Consider the following 15,212-nt stretch of genomic DNA (forward strand, 5'->3'; position numbering starts at 1 on the left):
TTCTTTGATGCACCTACACACATATACTTGGAATGCGCCAAGTAAACAGTATTTAAGCAGACAACATTTGTGTTTTATATTTGACACATATTGGTTTTTGATTTGAGATTGCACATTAAATATGTAAATGCATACATAAGTATGAATGTATAATACGAATTAACCATTTTTTATATACATATACATGGGTTAAACATAATTATGCGCGTTCAGTTGCGTACATTCATAATTGTTATTGTGTTAAATTTATTTGGCTCACTTATTTTTTATTATTTTGTTCCATTATTAATGAGTTTTTATTTTTTTAGCTGCTTACTATTAATATTGTTACACATAATTATATATTCAACATTCATACTAGGTATTTTTCGCCCTGTGCATGTAGAAGCATTCAGTGAGCGCCATTTTTTCGCTCTCTCCCTCTGTCTTATTCTCTTTTCTCTTATATTTATATATATACTCTTATACTCTTTACTGCGTAAGCAGTTCGAAGCGGACTATTCAAAGAGAGATCGGACATCATCGCGGACGGGCAATTAGGTGCCGGCACCGCTTACGCGTACGCTTAGTTGCTAAATAGTTCAAAGTTAGACAATCGACTTGCTGTGGACTCATTATCTACAGTATAGTGTCTATAATTAAAGAGTGGCGCAGTTTAAACTGTGCTGCGTGGGCGATAGTGTAAAAAAATGAATAAGCGGCTATATGTGTTTGTGTGATCAGATGCCGGTATAAAAGTACATTAAATATATATGTATGTACATGTATGCACATATCTTTTTTCGTTTATTTTTACAAGTGTTTTCAATTCGACAATGGAAGAAAAGAAAATGAACCCGACTGCGAGTAATGTGATAACTAAAACCATTTGGTACCTTTTGTAAGTTAAAATAATATATTTAAATATTGTCCATCTTTTTCTCGAGTAGAACTAATTGTAAACAAATATTTCCCTCTCCGCCCTCTCTGATATGATTGACCTTTTTTTTTAAATACCAATAACAACAATTTTCCAATTTGGTCCATTTATTTACATATGTATGTACGTTTCTATTGCTTAATAATATTCCATACAACACATGCAAAGAACACCTATAACGGCTTGTTTGGATATGTAGGCTTTGTGCCCTTTGATTGCCGGCATTTTAAATTCCGAAAACCAGCAACAAAACATAAAGACTCCACCCAATTATACAGCGCACAAAGGCACAAACACCACGACGGCAAGGCCAAAAAAATTAAATCGGCGTGCATGCATGCATACACAAACAAAGCAAAGCAGCAGACAAACACAACCAAAATTAACCGCAACCATTTTTGGCGCCAACCAGTCTAGTTACCGTGCTTTCTTGCGCATCAGTAACATTTTTTTCTTTGTCCTATCATTCTTTTGCGGGCCGTTATTCAGATGTTTTACATATGTACAAACATATTTTAATGGGCAGAATTCAACGAATATTTAAAGTATTTTTCCCTCTCTTTGTGCTTACTCGTCTTTGACTTTAAATTCCCCTCTTTCCCTCTCAACTGTGTCTATGGAAGAGAACGGCTTGCTCACTTGGAGAAAAAAGGGATTGTTTAATTTAAGAAAAATTAAAATTTTGTAATCCAACACTAAGATATACTTGTTTAAATACCAAGCATTACTTATTATTTTCTTTTTATTTGTAATTAACCTAATTATTATTCAGTATTCAATTTAATTTATTATTTTTGTCCCATTCATTTCCGTTCTCTCTGTGTGTCCACTTCACTCTGTCTCTCTCTCTCTCGCTATCTCTCTGTCTCGGTCGAAGCCGACGGCTCAGGCACTTGGAGAAAAATATGGAATGTTAAATTTATAAAAAATAAAACTATCTAAATCTAAGGATACATGTTGTTTAAATGCCACGTTTTCCATAATTTTTCCTCAATATTAATAATAATTATTGATTTTTGTTCATGTACAATACAAAATTATTTATTACAAACTTTTTATTATTTCGTTTTGTTTCTTTGTCATTCATGAATTAGTCATTGTTTGTTAGCTATTTATTAATTTAATCTTTATATTCGCGGAAGCATTAATCAGTAAAATGTAATACATCATTCATACTAGGTATTTTTGGGCACAGTGTATTTGGAAGCGTTCAGTGTGCTCCGGCGGCCAAAATTTTTTTCGCTCTACCTCTCTCTTATTGACCTAACTCCGTAAGCAGTGCTTAAATCGAAGAATCGAAGCGAACTACTCAAAGCGAACGGACATCATGGACGAGCATTTTACTTAAAAAGGTAAGTTGACCATTTGTTTAATATAGCATAACATGTATATCCTATTTATTGTTGTTATATGTACTTATACCTCATTTATTAATTTTATTTATTTACAGCTAAACGAGGCACATGCGGATTAACACAAACACCCAAGGACTAACTTTAAAATCGGGTAAGTGGTCAAAAAATTAAAAGTGCATTCATAATGTGCATAAAATAAACATACATTTTAAATTTAAATATCAACACAATCAATAATTATGGAGCAAAATAACCAGCTCCAGCTACTCCTGATTGCAATTTAAAACTACTACTACTATACAACTACAACTATAAACTAGTTGTTGAGTTGCCTCGGACAAAATACTGATATTATTTAGTGCAAATGTGGGTTCATAACTAATGGCAAGATCAAGAATTTTTCCGTTGATATTTTATGTCAAAAGATGGCTAAATTGGGTCTCAGCCGAAACTGTGACTGTTTTTACCAGCTAACAACCTCAGCTGAAGATCTGAATCATTTTTGGGTAGTTTTAAAAGATTCAAATGTTTGTCCGATTATTGCATTTGTCATAAGGTGTTAAGTCACGTTTTTTTTTTGCCAAAAATAGACCAAAATTTTAGCAACTATCTAACGATCTAAATCATTTTCGGGTAGATTTAGGAGAATTAAATAATTGGCCTATTTTTGAATTTTTTAATAAGAGGTTGACGTTTTTCTTTTTTTTTGCCACACATGCAACCAAAATTAATCGCAACCATTTTTGGCGCCAATCAGACAAGTTAACTGTTTTTTTTGCGCATCTGTAACATTTCCTTTCTTTGCCTTATTCCCTTTTTTGCGGGCCGTTATTTAGATGCTTTACATATGTACATATTTTAATGCGCAGCATTCAACGAAAATGTAACGTATTTTTTCCCTCTCTCTTCGTGTTCACTTCTCTCTTTGACTTTAAAATCGTCTCTCTCTTCCCCTGCCACACTGTGTCTATGGAAGAGTACGGCTTCCTCACTTGGAGAAAAAGGGAATGTTTAATTTAAGGAAAATACAAATTTAATAATCCAACTCGAAGAAATACTTCTTTAAACAGCATGCGTGTCTTATTATTTTCTTTTTATTTATAATTTACTATTAATTAGTTATGTACAATACAATATTATTTATTTATTATTTTTGTACCATTCATTTTTAATATTATTGATACGTAGTATTCAAGGAAAATGTAACGTACATTTTGCTTTCTCTCTGTGTGTCCACTTTACTCTCTGAATTTGCATTCCTCACTCCACTCTCTCTTTCTTTTGGTCGAAGCGGACAACTTAGGCACTTGGAGAAAAAAAGGGAATGTTTAATTTAAAGAAAATAAAAAAAATAAATCTAAGTATAAATGTTGTTTAAATGGCCACGCGTTATCCACAATTTTTCCTCTTCATTAATAATTATTATTAATTCTTGTTCATGTACAATACAAAATTATTTATTACAATCTTTTTAATATTTTGTCCTGTTTATTTTTTATTAATGATCTATTCATTATTTATTAGCTATTTACTAATTATATATTAATTATCATTTATTATTATTTGCAATTTACTAATTATATATATATTAGCTATTTACTAATTATATATTTATTAGCTATTTACTATTTATATATTTATTAGCTATTTACTAATTATATATTTATTAGCTATTTACTAATTATAAATTTATATAAGCAAAAGGAATTATCAATAAAATCTAATAAAACATTCATACTAGGTATTTTTGGGCACAGTGCATTTGGAAGCGTTCAGTGTGCGCCGGCGGCCATAATTTTTTTCGCTCTCCCTCTCTCTTATTGACCAAACTGCGTGAGCAGTGCTTAAAAAAAAACTCAAAGAGAACGGACGTGGACGAGCAATTTACGCAAAAAGGTAAGTTGGCCAATTTTTTAGATATAGCAAACGGGACGTTTATCTCGTCTCATTTATTAATTCTTTTCCCTTACAGCTGAACGAGGCACAAACGTATTAACACCAAAACACACAAGGACTAACTTTAAAATCAGGTGAGTGGACAAAAAATTCAAAGTGCATTTATAAAATGCATGAAATAGACAGTTTAAAACTATAAATCAACACAATCAATAATGGTGCAAAATAACCAGCTATCAAGTTTAGCTACAGCTACTGCTGACTCAAATTTAAAAAAATAATACTACTACTACTATACAACTACAACAATAAACTCAAAGAATGACTGTTTTACCAGCAAACAACCGCAGCTTACGATATAAATCAGTATCGGGTAAATTTAGGAGACTTAAATAATTGGCCAATTTTTGCATTTTTTAATAAGAGGTTGACGATTTTCTTTTTTTTTTTGCCAACAATGGACAAAAATTAACGTTTTCAAGTTTCAATGCCAATCGATGGGAAGTATTATTACGAACTCAACGCGGTATGACACTCCCTATTTGGACTGTATGTTAAGTTGCCTGGGACAAAGTTCTGATTATTTAGTGCCAAAATTGAATTCATAACTTATGGCAACAACAGATTTCTGTTTCGTTTGATATATTTTGTTCTAATTTGGCTAAAAGTTGACCTGAGCTAAAAGAACGACTGTTTTTACCAGCAAACAACCTCAGCTAACAATCCATATAATTTTCAGATAAATTTAGAAAACTTAAATAATAACCCGACTGGCGGCGTGCGTATTAGTAAATTGACGCGTGCGATATTATTTTAGCGGTGTTCAAAGTAACTAGTTCTTATTTCGTGCAATATTTGTTAAAGAATAAAAATTAAATTTACAATTCAAAACAAAACCAATTTTGTCAGCAAATTTAAAAATATTTGTTTGCTATACCCCGAACTCGTATATAATGATGTATTCCTATAACATTCATTATAAAAGATTTTTAATTCATAAGGATTTTTTTTATTTAACTGCGATTTGTTTTAGCCTTGTCCATCCTGCAATTTTATTAAAGCGCATGAAGCGTTTACGTTTTAATTTGAAATATTTTAAGTAAAAAAATATATATTTTGAATATTTAATTAACAAAGATATTTTTTAACTCTGTGTACTGCGCGCAACAATTAAAAATAATGTGACTACTTTAGAGCCCCAAAAATATGAAGCTGCATTTTAGGCGTTGTAACTCATATAAAATAATTGCAGTTCTAAATTTTTAATTAAAACATTTTTTATGTTATCTGCGATCAGATTTAGCGTTGTTCATATGTAGCTATTGTTTGGTTCATATGTCGGAAAAATTAAAATTATATGTTTTGGGACCACCCTAATATAAGATGCTATATATGTTAAAATGGCGACGAGCGTATTGCTGTCTTCTTCTAACGCATTGTGTCAGCAATACGCCGGCTTACGACGCACAAGCCTTAATAAAATGGCGGCGTAGGTATTGTTGTCCTCTTCTAACGAATTGGGCGGAAACCACGCTCATCGCAGCTTCCAAGTTCTGTTAAAATGGCGGCGTGTGTGTCGTTGTCATCTTCTACCGAATAGCTCTAGGGTGGATCGACATTGCCTTTCTATTAAGATACATGAAACATAATAAAATTATTAAGTCGTGTTAGTTCTAGTATAAAAATGTATATTTATATATATATATTTTTAAATGTATATTTTTTTTTGAAAATTTTCAAAGGGGTTACATTATTTATTTTTTGCCAAAAATTGACAAAAAATAACGTTTTCAGGTTTGAATGCCAATCGATTGGACATTTTATTACGAACTCAACGCGTTGTGACACTCCTCATTTGGACCACATGTTGAATTGCCGCGGACCAAATACTGATATTATTTAGTGAAAATTTGGATTCATAACTTATGGCCAGAGCAAAAATTTTTGCGTTGACATTTTATGTCAAAAGTTGGGTAAATTGGGTCTCAGTCGAAAGTATGACTGTTTTTACCAGCTAACAAGCTTAGCTAACGATCCAAATCATTTTCGGGTAAATTAAGGAGACTTAAATATTTGACCGATTTTTGAATTTTTCATAAGGGGTTGAATCATGTTTGGTGTCTTGCCAAAAATTGACAAAAATTAAAGTTTTTAGGATTGAATGCCAATCGATTGAAAATTTTATAACGAACTCATCGCGGTATGACACTCCTCGTTTGGACTATTTGTTGAGTTGCCTTGGAAAATATACTAATATTATTTAGTGCAAATTTTGATTTATAACTTATGGCAAAAACAAGAGTTTTTCTGTTGATATTTTATGTCGAAAGTTGGCTTAATTGGGTCTTAGCTGTAAGCAAGACTGTTTTTACCAGCAAACAACCTCAGATTACGTATACGGACTATTTATTTTAGGTGCGATTAGTTTTTAGCGTTGTTTATATCCAATGGTTGTGCTAGTTCATATGTCGGAAAAATTAAAACGATATGTTTTGGGACCACCCTATTATTATTATAAGCTATTTATGTTAAAATGGCGACGAGCGTATTGCCGTCTTCTTCTAACGCATTGTGTCAGCAAGGCTTACGACGCACAAGCCTTAATACAATGGCGGCGTAGGTACTGCTGTCCTCTTCTAACGAATTGGCCGGGCAACACGCCAATCGCAAATCTAGGGTCTCAGCTAAAATAAGAATTTTTTTCAACTGCTTACAACCTAAGATTACAATACAAATCATTTTCAGGTTGGTGTAGGAGTTTTAAATTTTTTCACAATTTTTGAAATTTTCATAAGGGGTTACATAACTTATATTTTGACAAAAATTGACAAAAATTAACGTTTTTAGGTTTAAGTGCCAATCGATTGGAAATTTTATTACGAACTCAACGCGGTATGACACTCCTCATTTCAACTATTTGTTGAGTTGCCTTGGAAAAAATACTGATATTATTTAGTGCAAATTTGGATTTATACCTAATGTCAAAAGATGGCTAAATTGGGTCTCAGCCGAAAGTATGACTGTTTTTACCAGCAAACAACCTCAAATATCGGACACGGATTATTTATTTTAGCTGCGATTATTTTTTTTGTTGTTTATAGATATTGTTTGGTGCTAGTTCATATGTCAGCAAATTAAAACAATGTGTTTTTGGGACCACCCTATTATTATATGCTATATATATATATATGTTAAAATGGCGACGAGCGTATTGCTGTCTTCTTCTAACGCATTGTGTCAGCAATACGCCGGCTTACGACGCACAAGCCTTAATAAAATGGCGGCGTAGGTATTGTTGTCCTCTTCTAACGTATTGGGCGGGCAACACGCCAATCGCAGCGTCCGAGTTCTAACGAAGAAAACAAGGGTGGCTCGAGATTTTCTTTCTATTAAGATACATGAAACATAATAAAATTAAAAGATTGTGTTAGTTCTAGTATTAAAATATATATTTTTAAATAACGCATTGTGTCAGCAATACGCCGGCTTACGACGCACAAGCCTTAATACAATGGCGCCGTGGGTATTGCTGTCCTTCTAACGAATTGGCCGGGCAACACGCCAATCTCAAATCTAGGGTCTCAGCTAAAATAAGAATTTTTTTCAACTGCTAACAACTTAAGATTACAATGCAAATCATTTTCAGGTTGGTGTGGGAGTTTTACATTTTTTCACAATTTTTATAAGGGTTTACATAACTTATATTTTGACAAAAATTAACGTTTTTAGGTTTTAATGCCAATCTATTGGAAATTTTATTACGAACTCAACGCGGTATGACACTCCTCTTTTGGACCATTTGTTGAATTGCCGCGGACAAAATACTGATAATATTTAGATCAAATGTGGATTCATAACTTATGGCAAGAACAAGAATTTTTCCGTTGATATTTTATGTCAAAGGATGGCTAAATTGGGTCTCAGCCGATAGTATGACTGTTTTTACCAGCTAACAACCTCAGCTAACGATCCAAATCATTTTCGGGTAAATTTAGGAGACTTAAATATTTGTCCGATTTTTGCATTTATCTTAAGGGGTTGAATCTGGTTTTATTTTGGCAAAAATTGACAAAAATAAACGTTTTTAGGTTTAAATGTCAATCGATTGAAAATTTTATTACGCGGTATGAAAATTTTTATAAGGGGTTACATAACTTATATTTTGACAAAAATTAACGTTTTTAGTTTTTAATGCCAATCTATTGGAAATTTTATTACGAACTCAACGCGGTATGACACTCCTCTTTTGGACCATTTGTTGAATTGCCGCGGACAAAATACTGATAATATTTAGAACAAATGTGGATTCATAACTTATGGCAAGAACAAGAATTTTTCCGTTGATATTTTATGTCAAAAGATGGCTAAATTGGGTCTCAGCCGAAAGTATGACTGTTTTCACCAGCAAACAACCTCAAAATTCGGACACGGATTATTTATTTTAGCTGCGATTATATTTTTGTTGTTTGTAGCTATCGTTTGGTGCTAGTTCATATGTCAGAAAAATTAAAACATGTTTTTGGGACCACCCTATTATTATATGCTATATATATTTATGTTAAAATGGCGACGAGCGTATTGCTGTCTTCTTCTAACGCATTGTGTCAGCAATACGCCGGCTTACGACGCACAAGCCTTAATACAATGGCGGCGTAGGTATTGCTGTCCTCTTCTAACAAATTGGGTGGGCAACACGCCAATCGCAAATCTAGGGTCTCACAACCTAAGATTACAATACAAATCATTTTCAGGTTGGTGTAGGAGTTTTACATTTTTTCACAATTTTTGAAATTTTCATAAGGGGTTACATAACTTATATTTTGACAAAAATTTACAGAAATTAACGTTTTCAGATTCTAATGCAAATCGATTGAAAATTTTATAACGAACTCAACGCAGTATGACACTTCTGATTTGGACCATTTGTTGAATTTCCGCGGACCAAATGCTGATATTATTTAGTGAAAATTTGGATTCATAACTTATGGCAAGAACAAAAATTTTTCCGTTGACATTTTATGTCAAAAGTTGGGTACATTGGGTCTCAGTCAAAAATATGACTGTTTTTACCAGCTAACAACCTTAGCTAACGATTCAAATCTTTTTCGGGTAAATTTAGGAGACTTAAATATTTGACCGTTTTTTGCATTTTTCATAAGGGGTCGAATCGTGTTTTGTTTTTGGTCAAAAATTGACAAAAATTAAAGTTTTTAGGATTGAATGCCAATCGATTTGAAATTTTATTACGAACTCAACGCGGTATGACACTCCTCATTTGGACTATTTGTTGATTTGCCTTGGAAAAAATACTGATATTATTTAGTGCAAATTTGGATTTATACCTAATGTCAAAAGATGGCTAAATTGGGTCTCAGCCGAAAGTATGACTGTTTTTACCAGCAAACAACCTCAAATATCGGACACGGATTATTTATTTTAGCTGCGATTATTTTTTTTGTTGTTTATAGATATCGTTTGGTGCTAGTTCAGCAAATTAAAACAATATGTTTTTGGGACCACCCTATTATTATATGCTATATATATATATATATGTTAAAATGGCGACGAGCGTATTGCTGTCTTCTTCTAACGCATTGTGTCAGCAATACGCCGGCTTACGACGCACAAGCCTTAATAAAATGGCGGCGTAGGTATTGTTGTCCTCTTCTAACGTATTGGGCGGGCAACACGCCAATCGCAGCGTCCGAGTTCTAACGAAGAAAACAAGGGTGGCTCGAGATTTTCTTTCTATTAAGATACATGAAACATAATAAAATTAAAAGATTGTGTTAGTTCTAGTATTAAAATATATATTTTTAAATAACGCATTGTGTCAGCAATATGCCGGCTTACGACGCACAAGCCTTAATACAATGGAGCCGTGGGTATTGCTGTCCTTCTAACGAATTGGCCGGGCAACACGCCAATCTCAAATCTAGGGCCTCAGCTAAAATAATAATTTTTTTCAACTGCTAACAACTTAAGATTACAATACAAATCATTTTCAGGTTGGTGTGGGAGTTTTACATTTTTTCACAATTTTTGAAATTTTTATAAGGGGTTACATAACTTATATTTTGACAAAAATTAACGTTTTTAGGTTTTAATGCCAATCTATTGGAAATTTTATTACAAACTCAACGCGGTATGACACTCCTCTTTTGGACCATTTGTTGAATTGCCGCGGATAAAATACTGATAATATTTAGATCAAATGTGGATTCATAACTTATGGCAAGAACAAGAATTTTTCCGTTGATATTTTATGTCAAAAGATGGCTAAATTGGGTCTCAGCCGAAAGTATGACTGTTTTTACCAGCAAACAACCTCAAATAACGGACACGGATTATTAATTTTAGCTGCGATTATTTTTTTTGTTGTTTATAGATATCGTTTGGTGCTAGTTCATATGTCGGAAAAATTCAAACATTATTTTTTGGGACCACCCTATTATTATATGGTATATATGTTAAAATGGCGACGAGCGTATTGCCGTCTTCTTCTAACGCATTGTGTCAGCAATACGCCGGCTAACGACTCACAAGCCCTAATAAAATGGCGGCGTGGGTATTGTTGTCCTCTTCTAACGCATTGGGCGGGCAACACGCCAATCGCAGCGTCCGAGTTCTAACGAAGAAAACTAGGGTGGCTCGAGATCTTCTTTCTATTAAGATACATGAAACATAATAAAATTAAAAGATTGTGTTAGTTCTAGTATTAAAATATATATTTTTAAATATGTAGTTAAAAATGAAGTTATTAAGTAAATGTAATCTATCGCAATAATCATAAATATTTTGATATTTTTAATAGAGCATTCAAAAATATCAAGGTGCATTTAATTGGATTTTATTATGTTTAGTATTGTAGCAGAATATGAATTAACGTTTATAGGATTGAATGCCAATTTATTGGAAATTTTATTACGAACTCAACGCGGTATGACACTCCTCTTTTGGACCATTTGTTGAATTGCCGCGAACAAAATACTGATAATATTTAGATCAAATGTGGATTCAAAACTTATGGCAAGAACAAGAATTTTTCCGTTGATATTTTATGTCAAAGGATGGCTAAATTGGGTCTCAGCCGAAAGTATGACTGTTTTTACCAGCAAACAACCTCAAGTAACGGACACGGACTACTTATTTCAGCTGCGAATTTTTTTTTTGTTGTTTATAGCTATCGTTTGGTGCTAGTTCATATGTCGGAAAAATTAAAACAATATGTTTTTAGGACCACCCTATTATACGCTATATATTTATGTTAAAATGGCGACGAGCGTATTGCTGTCTTCTTCTAACGCATTGTGTCAGCAATACGCCGGCTTACGACGCACAAGCCTTAATACAATGCCGCCGTGGGTATTGCTGTCCTTCTAACGAATTGGCCGGGCAACACGCCAATCGCAAATCTTGGGTCTCAGCTAAAATAAGAATTTTTTTCAACTGCTAACAACTTAAGATTACAATACAAATCATTTTCAGGTTGGTGTGGGAGTTTTACATTTTTTCACAATTTTTGAAATTTTTATAAGGGGTTACATAACTTATATTTTGACAAAAATTAACGTTTTTAGGTTTTAATGCCAATCTATTGGAAATTTTATTACGAACTCAACGCTGTACGACACTCCTCTTTTGGACCATTTGTTGAATTGCCGCGGACAAAATACTGATAATATTTAGAACAAATGTGGATTCATAACTTATGGCAAGAACAAGAATTTTTCCGTTGATATGGCTAAATTGGGTCTCAGCCGAAAGTATGACTGTTTTTACCAGCAAACAACCTCAAATATCGGACACGGATTATTTATTTTAGCTGCGATTATATTTTTGTTGTTTATAGCTATCGTTTGGTGCTAGTTCATATGTCAGAAAAATTAAAACATGTTTTTGGGACCACCCTATTATTATATGCTATATATATTTATGTTAAAATGGCGACGAGCGTATTGCTGTCTTCTTCTAACGCATTGTGTCAGCAATACGCCGGCTTACGACGCACAAGCCTTAATACAATGGCGGCGTAGGTATTGCTGTCCTCTTCTGACAAATTGGGTGGGCAACACGCCAATCGCAAATCTAGGGTCTCACAACCTAAGATTACAATACAAATCATTCTCAGGTTGGTGTAAGAGTTTTAAATTTTTTCACAATTTTTGAAATTTTTATAAGGGGTTACATAACTTATATTTTGACAAAAATTGACAGAAATTAACGTTTACCGATTCTAATGCCAATCGATTGAAAATTTTATAGCGAACTCAACGCAGTATGACACTTCTGATTTGGACCATTTGTTGAATTTCCGCGGACCAAATGCTGATATTATTTAGTGAAAATTTGGATTCATAACTTATGGCAAGAACAAAAATTTTTCCGTTGACATTTTATGTCAAAAGTTGGGTACATTGGGTCTCAGTCAAAAATATGACTGTTTTTACCAGCTAACAACCTTAGCTAACGATTCAAATCATTTTCGGGTAAATTTAGGAGACTTAAATATTTGACCGTTTTTTGCATTTTTCATAAGGGGTCGAATCGTGTTTTGTTTTTGGCCAAAAATTGACAAAAATTAAAGTTTTTAGGATTGAATGCCAATCGATTTGAAATTTTATTACGAACTCAACGCGGTATGACACTCCTAATTTGGACTATTTGTTGAATTGCCTTGGAAAAAATACTGATATTATTTAGTGCAAATTTGGATTTATACCTAATGTCAAAAGATGGCTAAATTGGGTCTCAGCCGAAAGTATGACTGTTTTTACCAGCAAACAACCTCAAATATCGGACACGGATTATTTATTTTAGCTGCGATTATTTTTTTTGTTGTTTATAGATATTGTTTGGTGCTAGTTCATATGTCAGCAAATTAAAACAATGTGTTTTTGGGACCACCCTATTATTATATGCTATATATATATATATGTTAAAATGGCGACGAGCGTATTGCTGTCTTCTTCTAACGCATTGTGTCAGCAATACGCCGGCTTACGACGCACAAGCCTTAATAAAATGGCGGCGTAGGTATTGTTGTCCTCTTCTAACGTATTGGGCGGGCAACACGCCAATCGCAGCGTCCGAGTTCTAACGAAGAAAACAAGGGTGGCTCGAGATTTTCTTTCTATTAAGATACATGAAACATAATAAAATTAAAAGATTGTGTTAGTTCTAGTATTAAAATATATATTTTTAAATAACGCATTGTGTCAGCAATACGCCGGCTTACGACGCACAAGCCTTAATACAATGGCGCCGTGGGTATTGCTGTCCTTCTAACGAATTGGCCGGGCAACACGCCAATCTCAAATCTAGGGTCTCAGCTAAAATAAGAATTTTTTTCAACTGCTAACAACTTAAGATTACAATGCAAATCATTTTCAGGTTGGTGTGGGAGTTTTACATTTTTTCACAATTTTTATAAGGGTTTACATAACTTATATTTTGACAAAAATTAACGTTTTTAGGTTTTAATGCCAATCTATTGGAAATTTTATTACGAACTCAACGCGGTATGACACTCCTCTTTTGGACCATTTGTTGAATTGCCGCGGACAAAATACTGATAATATTTAGATCAAATGTGGATTCATAACTTATGGCAAGAACAAGAATTTTTCCGTTGATATTTTATGTCAAAGGATGGCTAAATTGGGTCTCAGCCGATAGTATGACTGTTTTTACCAGCTAACAACCTCAGCTAACGATCCAAATCATTTTCGGGTAAATTTAGGAGACTTAAATATTTGTCCGATTTTTGCATTTATCTTAAGGGGTTGAATCTGGTTTTATTTTGGCAAAAATTGACAAAAATAAACGTTTTTAGGTTTAAATGTCAATCGATTGAAAATTTTATTACGCGGTATGAAAATTTTTATAAGGGGTTACATAACTTATATTTTGACAAAAATTAACGTTTTTAGTTTTTAATGCCAATCTATTGGAAATTTTATTACGAACTCAACGCGGTATGACACTCCTCTTTTGGACCATTTGTTGAATTGCCGCGGACAAAATACTGATAATATTTAGAACAAATGTGGATTCATAACTTATGGCAAGAACAAGAATTTTTCCGTTGATATTTTATGTCAAAAGATGGCTAAATTGGGTCTCAGCCGAAAGTATGACTGTTTTCACCAGCAAACAACCTCAAAATTCGGACACGGATTATTTATTTTAGCTGCGATTATATTTTTGTTGTTTGTAGCTATCGTTTGGTGCTAGTTCATATGTCAGAAAAATTAAAACATGTTTTTGGGACCACCCTATTATTATATGCTATATATATTTATGTTAAAATGGCGACGAGCGTATTGCTGTCTTCTTCTAACGCATTGTGTCAGCAATACGCCGGCTTACGACTCACAAGCCTTAATAAAATGGCGGCGTGGGTATTGTTGTCCTCTTCTAACGCATTGGGCGGGCCACACGCCAATCGCAGCGTCCGAGTTCTAACGAAGAAAACAAGGGTGGCTCGAGATTTTCTTTCTATTAAGATACATGAAACATAATAAAATAAAAAGATTGTGTTAGTTCTAGTATTAAAATATATATTTTTAAATAACGCATTGTGTCAGCAATACGCCGGCTTACGACGCACAAGCCTTAATACAATGGCGCCGTGGGTATTGCTGTCCTAACGAATTGGCCGGGCAACACGCCAATCTCAAATCTAGGGTCTCAGCTAAAATAAGAATTTTACATTTTTTCACAATTTTTGAAATTTTTATAAGGGCTTACATAACTTATATTTTGACAAAAATTAACGTTTTTAGGTTTTAATGCCAATCTATTGGAAATTTTATTACGAACTCAACGCGGTATGACACTCCTATTTTGGACCATTTGTTGAATTGCCGCGGATAAAATACTGATAATATTTAGATCAAATGTGGATTCATAACTTATGGCAAGAACAAGAATTTTTCCGTTGATATTTTATGTCAAAGGATGGCTAAATTGGGTCTCAGCCGATAGTATGACTGTTTTTACCAGCTAACAACCTCAGCTAACGATCCAAATCATTTTCG

At 33.4% G+C, this 15,212-nt stretch overlaps 1 long non-coding RNA gene across 3 annotated transcripts; it reads left to right on the top strand.

Annotated features, from left to right (window-relative positions):
* The first annotated feature begins 453 nt into the window (after positions 1-453).
* Positions 454-4,635, top strand: LOC118878836 (uncharacterized). Of its 3 annotated transcripts, none has more exons than XR_011604260.1 (5): positions 454-880; positions 2,099-2,271; positions 2,370-2,425; positions 4,016-4,170; positions 4,247-4,635. It is a non-coding gene; the product is annotated as an uncharacterized lncRNA (long non-coding RNA). The 3 variants fall into 3 exon arrangements; XR_011604261.1 differs by having other exon boundaries at positions 455-880; positions 4,032-4,170; positions 4,247-4,634; XR_011604262.1 differs by lacking the exons at positions 2,099-2,271; positions 2,370-2,425 and having other exon boundaries at positions 469-880; positions 4,247-4,632.
* The last annotated feature ends 10,577 nt before the right edge of the window (positions 4,636-15,212 follow it).

The sequence above is a fragment of the Drosophila suzukii genome, chromosome 3, assembly GCF_043229965.1.
Source record: "Drosophila suzukii chromosome 3, CBGP_Dsuzu_IsoJpt1.0, whole genome shotgun sequence".
Classification (NCBI taxonomy): Eukaryota; Metazoa; Arthropoda; class Insecta; order Diptera; family Drosophilidae; genus Drosophila; species Drosophila suzukii.